Source organism: Macrobrachium nipponense, chromosome 49, assembly GCF_015104395.2.
Source record: "Macrobrachium nipponense isolate FS-2020 chromosome 49, ASM1510439v2, whole genome shotgun sequence".
Classification (NCBI taxonomy): domain Eukaryota; kingdom Metazoa; phylum Arthropoda; class Malacostraca; order Decapoda; family Palaemonidae; genus Macrobrachium; species Macrobrachium nipponense.
Window position 1 is genome coordinate 13,063,291 of NC_087224.1, and position 9,092 is coordinate 13,072,382.

The window sequence follows — 9,092 nt, forward strand, 5'->3', positions numbered from 1 at the left end:
GGGCTTTTCTGTCCCCGCAAGAGGGTTCAAGGCTGTCTGGAGACAGTTCAGGAGTTCTTGGACAAAAAGGTAAGTTCTGCCAATCAGTGGATGAGGCTCCTGGGCAAATTGACGTCAGTGGAGAAAATTTGTGACGTTGGGAAGACTGCACATGAGACCTCTGCAGTTTTTTTCCCTGAGAGCCTCTTGGTGCAGGAATACACAACCAGACTCGATTACCCTTTCCTGTCACAGATCAAATAAAAGAGGACCTAAGGTGGTGGCTCTCTCGAGCAAGGTTGGAAGAAGGGTTAGATTTATGGACCCATCCTCCCGAACCTACAGTTCTTTTCCGACGCATCGGACACAGGTTGGGGAGCCCTACTGGGAAATCAACGGACTTCAGGAGCTTGGTCGGAGAAGGAGAAGAAGTTCCACATAAATGTAAAGGAACTGTTAGCAATTTTCTTGGGGCTCAGACAGTTTCGGAGCTTAGTAGAAGGTCGAGTAGTGGCAGTGCATTCCGACAACTCCACGGCTCTCTCGTACGTGCGGAAACAGGGGGGGACTCAGTCTTTCTCTCTGTACGAAGTAGCCAAGGATCTCCTCCTGTGGTCAAACGAAGCGAAGGTTCAGCTAGTCCCGAGATTTGTTCCGGGAAAGATGAACGTCCTGGCGGACGAGTTAAGTCGTCAACAGCAAGTGTTACCTCTGGAGTGGACTTTGGACAACAAGATTTGTCAGAAACTTTGGCGCCTTTGGGGACGACCGTCAATAGACCTGTTCGCGACATCAAGGAAACAACCGTCTTCCTCTCTTTTGTTCTCCAGTCCCAGATCCTCTAGCTTGGTCGGTGGACGCAATGCTGTTGGATTGGTCGGGTCTGGAAGCTTATGCATTCCCTCCGTTCGGTCTAATAAGAGAGGTGCTGAACAAGTTCATGTCACACAAGCAAATGTAAACGCTAAAACGTTAATCGCTCCCTTTTGGCCCAGGAAGGAGTGGTCCCGGACCTTCTCCAGTTGTTAGTAGACTTCCCCAGACTTCTTCCTCCAGAGAAGTGGCTTCTCAAACAACCTCACTTCAAGAGGTTCCACCAAAATTGTCCGCTCTAGCTCTGACAGGGTTCAGACTGTCCGGAATCTTGTCAGAGCGAAAGGATTTTCAAGAAGAGCTGCAGAAGCTATCGCTCGTTGTAGGAGAGAGTCTTCTAACAAAACTCTATCAAGGGAAGTGGAGAATCTTCAGAGAGTGGTGTAGAAGTGCTAAAGTCTCTACTTCTGCGCCCAGGTCTTTAAACAGATAAATAGCAGATTTTCTGCTATTTCTTAGGAACTCTAAGAAACTGGCTCCTTCGACGATCAGAGATATAGAGCCATGCTCTCTTCGGTTTTTCGACATCGAGGTTTGGATATTTCCTCCAATTCAGATCTGTCGGACCTCATTAGGTCTTTCGAAACCACTAAGCTCCCGCAAGATACAGTGGCTTGGAACTTAGATGTGGTGCTTAAGTTCCTCATGGGGCCACCGTTTGAGCCTTTGAAGTCGGCTTCACTCAGGAACTTGACTAAGAAGGCACTCTTTCTTATTGCACTAGCTTCTGCTAAGCGTGTCAGCGAATTGCACGCTATAGACAAAAGAGTCGGTTTCTCTCAAGGCAATGCTGTATTTTCGGTAGCTTTGACCTTTCTAGCCAAAAATGAGAATCCTTCTAATCCTTGGCCGAGGAGTTTTGTGGTAAGGAACTTATCTGATTTGGTTGGACATGAGGAGGAAGAAAGGCTCTTATGTCCAGTCAGGGCTATTAAGCAGTATATGTTTGCCACTAAGGGTATTAGAGGACAATCTCCTAAGCTCTGGACCTCGGTTCAAATCCCTCTCGTCCTCTTTCTAAGAATGCTATATCGTTCTTTATTAGAGAGCTTATCAGGGAAGCTCACTCGCAGTCCGAGAACGACAATCTTTCCGTTCTGAGAGTTAAAGCTCACGAGGTTAGAGCAGTGGCAACTTCTTTAGCATTCAGAAAGAATTTATCTTTAGCTTCGATTCTTCAGAGCACGTTCTGGAGATCGAATTCGGTTTTTGCGAGTCATTATCTCAAAGAGAGTAGAACGGTTTTTCGAGAATTGTAAAACGTTATCCCCGGTGGCGGTTTTCTGGCATGGTGTTGGGAGAAACGGCACAGGGGTCGTCACCTCTATGCTAACTTTTCACCTTGAATAGGTTGTCGAGTTCAAGGGAAGCGTGGGGGTACTGAGTACCTGGGATACTCACCAGTCTGTTAGGTCAGACTTTTATCAATGGTTGGGTGTAATATGTTTTTTAAATCTTGGTTGTTGGTTGACAATGTTTTGTATGATTGAATTTCTGGTCTTAGCCCAGGGCAAGGGCAATCTTTGTTGTTACTATCCTCCGTCAGTCAGCCTTGACTCGCTTGAACTACGGAAGGATTCCCACTCCTGTAGAGGCTAACTTTGGTCAAATTCCAATTCCTCTACAATAGTAAGAAGAGCACCGACCAGAGGCAGTAACAGTCTGCTGTAGCTCTCTTACAAGGTAAGGTACAACAGACACCTTGAGTGTTTACTGGTATTGCAATAAATGTAACCATTTAAAAATACTAGTGGTTCCACTGAATCCCACCTTCCCATAAATGTGTAATCAGCTCTATAATTGTTCGGTAAGACACTACAATAAAAATGAAATTTTCATTATTAAAATGAAGTTTTATTGTATACTTACCGAACAATTATGATTATACCCACCCTCCTCCCCTTAGGTGGACGGACGGGCAGAAAGAATTGGATTCACCTGGGCAGTTGTACCTGGTTCTCCCGCGAGTGGAGGGAGATGACGTCATCACCACCAGTGTTGGCGACGCCGACGCGCTAAATTTGAATTTAGTATCCTGCCGCTCGTGGAAATCACGGCTCTATAATTGTTCGGTAAGTATACAATAAAACTTCATTTTAATAATGAAAATTTCATTTTTCTTATTGCACTAGCTTCTGCTAAGCGTGTCAGCGAATTGCACGCTATAGACAAAAGAGTCTGTTTCTCTCAAGGCAATGCTGTATTTTCGGTATCTTTGACCTTTCTAGCCAAAAATGAGAATCCTTCTAATCCTTGGCCGAGGAGTTTTTGTGGTAAGGAACTTATCTGATTGGTTGGACATGAGGATGAAGAAGGCATCTTATGTCCCAGTCAGGGCTATTAATTCAGTATCTGTTTGCCACTAAGGGTATTAGAGGACAATCTTCTAAGCTCTGGACCTCGGTTCAAAATCCCTCTCGTTCCTCTTTCTAAGAATGCTATATCGTTCTTTATTAGAGAGCTTATCAGGGAAGCTCACTCGCAGTCCGAGAACGACAATCTTTCCGTTCTGAGGGTTAAAGCTCACGAGGTTAGAGCAGTGCAACTTCTTTAGCATTCAGAAAAGAATTTATCTTTAGCTTCGATTCTTCAGAGCACGTTCTGGAGATCGAATTCGTTTTTGTGAGTCATTATCTCAAAGAGATAGAAACGGTTTTCGAAATTGTAAAACGTTAGGTCCGGTGGCGGTTTCTGGCATGGTGTTGGGAGAAACGGCACAGGGGTCGTCACCTCTATGCTAACTTTTCACCTTGAATAGGTTGTCGAGTTCAAGGGAAGCTGGGGGTACTGAGTACCTGGGATACTCACCATTCTTTGTCCTGTAGGTTCAGATTTTACAATGGTTGGGTATATGTTTTTAAATCTGGTGTTGGGTGACAAATGTTTTGTATGATTGAATTTCTGGTCTTAGCCCAGGGCAAGGGCAATCTTTGTTGTTACTATCCTCCGTCAGTCAGCCTTGACTCGCTTGAACTACGGAAGGATTCCACTCCTGTAGAGGCTAACTTTGGTCAAATTCCAATTCCTCTACAATAGTAAGAAGAGCACCGACCAGAGGCAGTAACAGTCTGCTGTAGCTCTCTTACAAGGTAAGGTACAACAGACACCTTGAGTGTTTACTGGTATTGGCATAAAATGTAACCATTTAAAAATACTAGTGGTCCACTGAATCCCACCTTCCCATAAATGTGAATAATCAGCTCTATAATTGTTCGGTAAGACACTAACAAGTAAAAATGAATTTTCAAGTTATTAAAAATGAAGTTTTAGTTGTATACTTACCGAACAATTATGATTATACCCACCCTCCTCCCCTTAGGTGGATGGACGGGCAGAAAGAATTGGATTCACCTGGGCAGTTGTACCTGGTTCTCCCGCGAGTGGAGGGAGATGACGTCATCACCACAGTGTTGGCGACGCGACGCGCTAAATTTGAATTTATAGTCTCCTGCCGCTCGTGGAAATCACGGCTCTATAATTGTTCGGTAAGTATACCAATAAAACTTCATTTTAATAATGAAAATTTCATTTTTTGGAATCACTCTTGACAGATGGGTTCCTCAGTTAAAATTAATGACACGTTCAAGTGGTTCTCTTGTCTGTTCTGGGTTTATCCAGTGATTTGGAGAGTTATTGATGCCCCCTCTCAATAAGATTTTGTTCATGCACACTTCAGTATTCCCGGCCTGATGTGTTGTTTATTTCTAACACTATTTTATGCGTCCATTCTCTTCTTACTTCCTCCAGCAGCTCATTGGAAATTCTAACTTTAAAACGCTGTCTATCCAGGTCAGGATCTCTGTACTCGGTTGAAGTTTCATTAAGACTTCCAGATGATTGGGTTTTTTATTACTTTATGAGCTGTTGTTCATGTTAGAATTATGGTGTACTGGTATAGTTTTCAGTGTATGGAATTACAGTTCCTCTTGAATTTTTGGTTAGATGACTTGCTTTATGTAGTGCTCCTTGCTTTATGTAGTGCTCATGAGGTAAAACACAATAGTGTTCTATGCTTTTAAGTAGGTGCTCAGTGTATGAGTCTAATGTTGGCTTCCATTGTGCTTTGTGGGGGCACAGTGCAAACTGAACTGAAGGTTTTTGTAGCATTTCTTTGGCTTCAAGATGCATTCCTGTTACCTGTACGCTTGCATAAACATTTGCCGTTGTCCTGCTCCAATCCACATTTCATTGGAAAATAAATCCATCATGCATTTCCAATTTGTTCTTAAGAATTGGTTTTTCTTCCAAAGTGATTTTTGAGTAAATATCACCACAGTAACTCCATTATCCTCTTTGGAATTTTAAATTAACATAAATTGCAGAAATTAATTTCTATATCTGAGAAATAGTTTCTTTTACATTGTAATTTTCTAAAGTGGGTTTAGATATGACATTATTTCTCTCTTCACCACAGTATGGCACATTTTCTGCTTTAATTTCCATTTGGTCAGCTGTGCTATTACTTTGTGGCTTTAAAGTTGAATGGAACTTTGTAACCATTAAACAGCAGTAAGTTTTGTTTTTGAGAAATTTGAAACTTACCTCCACCAAGGGTAGCAGACATTCAGTTTTGTTTTGGGTGATCTCAATATGTCAGCATCATGATTTTATGGCTTGGTTAAACCATCACAGTAATTATTAGGGCTTCATTTAACCATTAGTTTCCAGTCTCAGAAGAGTGGGCGTCAGATTAGGTCAAGTTGTAGATTACACTGAAGTGACTACGTCCACTACTCCAACTAGATTTTGGAAGCCTAATGGTTAAATCTATTTGGTTTCCATCTAGACTTACCCAGTAATGATTTTACTTTCACCAAAGCTTTATTCAATACAATATTTTTTATATGTTTCATTATTATTGTAGTACGTATACAACTGACGTTTTAACTGAATTATTCGGTAACTGGCTTCACCCTAGTGTCTGCTGCTTCTGATAGATCATGTGTAATGTATTTTGGTTTGTTGGAAATACTGTAGGCTTCTGCGAAATACTTTGCATACCAAGAAATGTAAGGCCTGTCTTTGTCTTGAAAACTTAAGTTTTCTTACATTAACAAAAAATTGTCATCAAAGACGTGTCTTTCTTGTAAGCCAGGCAACTGGAATTACCATAAATGTATTGAAGAGGTTTTTAAAATTGGAATAATTTTAGGAAAACATCCCAATAATTAAATAATAAAGGAATGATCTTGGCATATTTTAATTACAGGTATAGATTGAACCATCAAGAAATTGAAAAGGACTAATTTTCTTGTTGAATTTCAGGTATAACGACGTCTGGCATTCTGGCAAAGATAGAAGAGACGAAGAATGTTACATAGCAAGGGATTCAGTGTTGCTAGATTTCTGGAGAATTAAGACCAGAGCGGAGTCGTGGAATACTGCTGAAGAAAGGGCAGTACAAGATTAGTTAAATACTGCATTCAGGATTGTTGGTATCGTGGATGCTGATAACCAAGACAAAATGGAAGACATTGGAGTTGATAGCTACGTTTAGTTATGTTGAAAGTGGATTGTGATGAAGATGACAAGCAAAATGGAATGAAGACCAAGTTAATGGCTACGTTCAGGGTCATTACAATTGTGGATGGCAATCAGACGACACTGAAGATATTGAGGGTTGTTAGAATTGTCGATGGTGATCGAAACGACGCTGAAGATAGAATGGAAGGCATTGAATAGTGAACTGTATTACTGATGCAGTACAATTACTGGAAAATATTGGGTAATGAACTAGTCTACCACATTCCAGGTAGTGCAAAATCCAAATATTCCAGGATGCCTTGAAGTTGAAGCTTTTAAAAGTATAAATTTATAAGCAAACATTATTATAATAAATACAAATATTGAAGTTCTGAGTTTATTTTGCCAGTAAAAATCTAAATTTGACTAATATTTCGATAGTTGGTAACACACACAAGAAAATTTAGAAAGGAATCTTCTAACTTTGCTAGAGCACATTTGTATCCTCTTCCTGTGTGGTTACGGTTCTTCTTCCCATTGGTTTCTTTCTTCTTTCCATCTGTTTGTCTTTCTAATTGTCCCAGCAGCTTTTGTCCACCCGAATCCATTCTTCGCCAACATTCCTCCAGCTATGCATTTATTCACTGGTCTAAAATGTGAATCTGAGGCCTTAAACAATAGGATAATTTCTAGCACCTAGCTGGATCCAGTTAAAAAGCAGATGAAAGCAAGGAATTTTGTGATATCTGGCAACGCATGCATAGCTCGGGTGAGGAGTGGTCAAGGACCACACCGCTACGCCAGTCTTTCCCAACTCAGGATGACGTAAGACACAGAGGGGCGGCTAGAGTTGGGCAGTATAGCGTTAAGACCTCAGGTTTGTAGCTATGAAAAATACAATTGTTCCGATACGTAATACAAACCCTCGGTCCTTTAACAATAGGAAGGTAACTAGCGGCAGCTGGGACGGTCGTAAGCTTCGAACAAGGGGAGAACGGTAGTTAACTGCTTGTCCGATCGTGCGCGCGCCCGAGAGGTGAAGAAACATTTTGCTTTCGGCCGTGTGTGACAGGACGTGCTCGTCATCGCTCTCTGCCCACGCTATTTCGTCGTGTGCTTTGAATGTTTTACAATTCCTTCTTACACTGGTTTGTTTGATTGGTAGTGATTGAAATTGTAAGTACTCTTCATTTTTTCATTTGGGTGAAGTGAATATTTTATTATGGATCTGGAAATGGAGCTTTCGCCGACATGCCCCCCCCCGGTCGCCCGTAGAGCGTTTTGTCCCCGGGCGGAGGGGTGTAAATGTGGCGGCTTCCGCTCTTTCCCAGAAATTGATCCACATGAATTGTGTTCTCGGTGCCGGGGGCGAGAATGCTCTCGGACCGATCCATGTAATGTGTGTAATATGTAATTGGTCTGAGGCGCAGTGGGTGCTGTATGAGGGTAGGAAGAGGCGTAGGCCAGCCAAGGAGTCGTCGGAAAGCTCTCCAGCGACTCCTTTGGTGACGGATACCTCGTCATCCTTTCCTATCCCCCTGGCTCAAGCCACCACGTTCGCGCCTTCCCCTGCGGGGGGTGTTTCGGAGTCCTGCTCCTCATTCAATCTGTCGAGTGTGGAGGAGGGCGCCCGATACCCAGATGTACAATTGTATTCGGGGTCTTCCGTCCGCTCTGGGTGGGGTTCGTCCTCCCCCAGGCGTGAGGGTGCCCCTCTAATTGACCCGACTGTTCCTCCCTCAGGTGTGCCTTCTGTGAGTGACGACCTTGGGCAGGTGTGGGCGTCGTTGGGACTGCAGGGCGCCCCCAGTATCCAGGGCTTGATTCAGCGGTTGGCGGGGTCGGCAGTGGTCACTCATGGAGTGGTGACCACTACTACGACTACTTTGACGACTCCAGGGTACGCCGCCCCTCCGCACCTGGTATATACGCCGCATATTGCTTCGGTGACCCCGACAGCGTCAATCCAAATGCCGATCGCTGCCGTGCCAAGGAGGGGCGTGCCACCTCCACCTGGTTTCTTTGTGCTGCCGACCCCGGCTCTTCCGCTGCCCAAAGAGTTCTCCCCTGGACCTGCCGCCTGTTCCCAGGATGACGGTGGCTGAGTGTAAGACGCCTGGGACGCCTGACTATGATGCCGTACCTGCCGTACCTGTTGACGCTAGCCCAGCCGCTCGCGCCGCTCCTGTGAGACCAGCCGCTCGTGACGCTCCTGCTTCTGCTGTACCTGCTGTTGCTGTTCCTGCTGTTGCTGTTCCTGCCGTTCCCCGTGCCTGCCATGCCTGCCCCTGCCCACGTCGCGTCTCGTCATGGAAGTGCTGCCCCGGACTCAGGTCTTTCCGGACAGGTGAAGTCGGGCCGTGTTGCTTCGGCAATTGCCCCGGCTCCGGCCTGGATGGAAGACCTGACGTCCGTCCTGAGAGAGCTGACAAAGAAGAGGAGGAAGAAGAGGAAGGTGTCGTCATTGTCTTCTTCGTCGTCTGCTGCCGCCTCTCCCCCTTCGACTTCAAAGGCTTCCAAGCCGAAGAAGAAGAGGCTGCCCTCCTCCCCCCTAAGAAGGCTCCTTCGGGACCTTCGAAGGGCCCGTCTCACTCCGGTGTGACGGGGGGTTCTTCTGCTAGTCCTCCTGTTCCCACGGGAACGGGGCCCGTCACCTCTTCTGAGAAGAAGACGGGGACCAGGGGTGTACCAGCTACCGCCGGTACTCCCTCGCCTGACCTTAGCAGCTCTGCCGCTAAGTCAGGTACAGGCTCGGCTTCTCGTCCGCGAGAAGTTCC

General features: G+C 44.8%; 1 long non-coding RNA gene across 1 annotated transcript in view; it reads left to right on the forward strand.

Annotated features, from left to right (window-relative positions):
- Positions 1-6,703, forward strand: part of LOC135205232 (uncharacterized) — a 31,667-nt gene extending 24,964 nt beyond the window's left edge. The window contains exon 3 of the long non-coding RNA XR_010312500.1: positions 6,118-6,703. This is a non-coding gene — a long non-coding RNA (uncharacterized LOC135205232). The remainder of the gene's footprint in view (positions 1-6,117) is intronic.
- Positions 6,704-9,092: the final 2,389 nt, after the last annotated feature.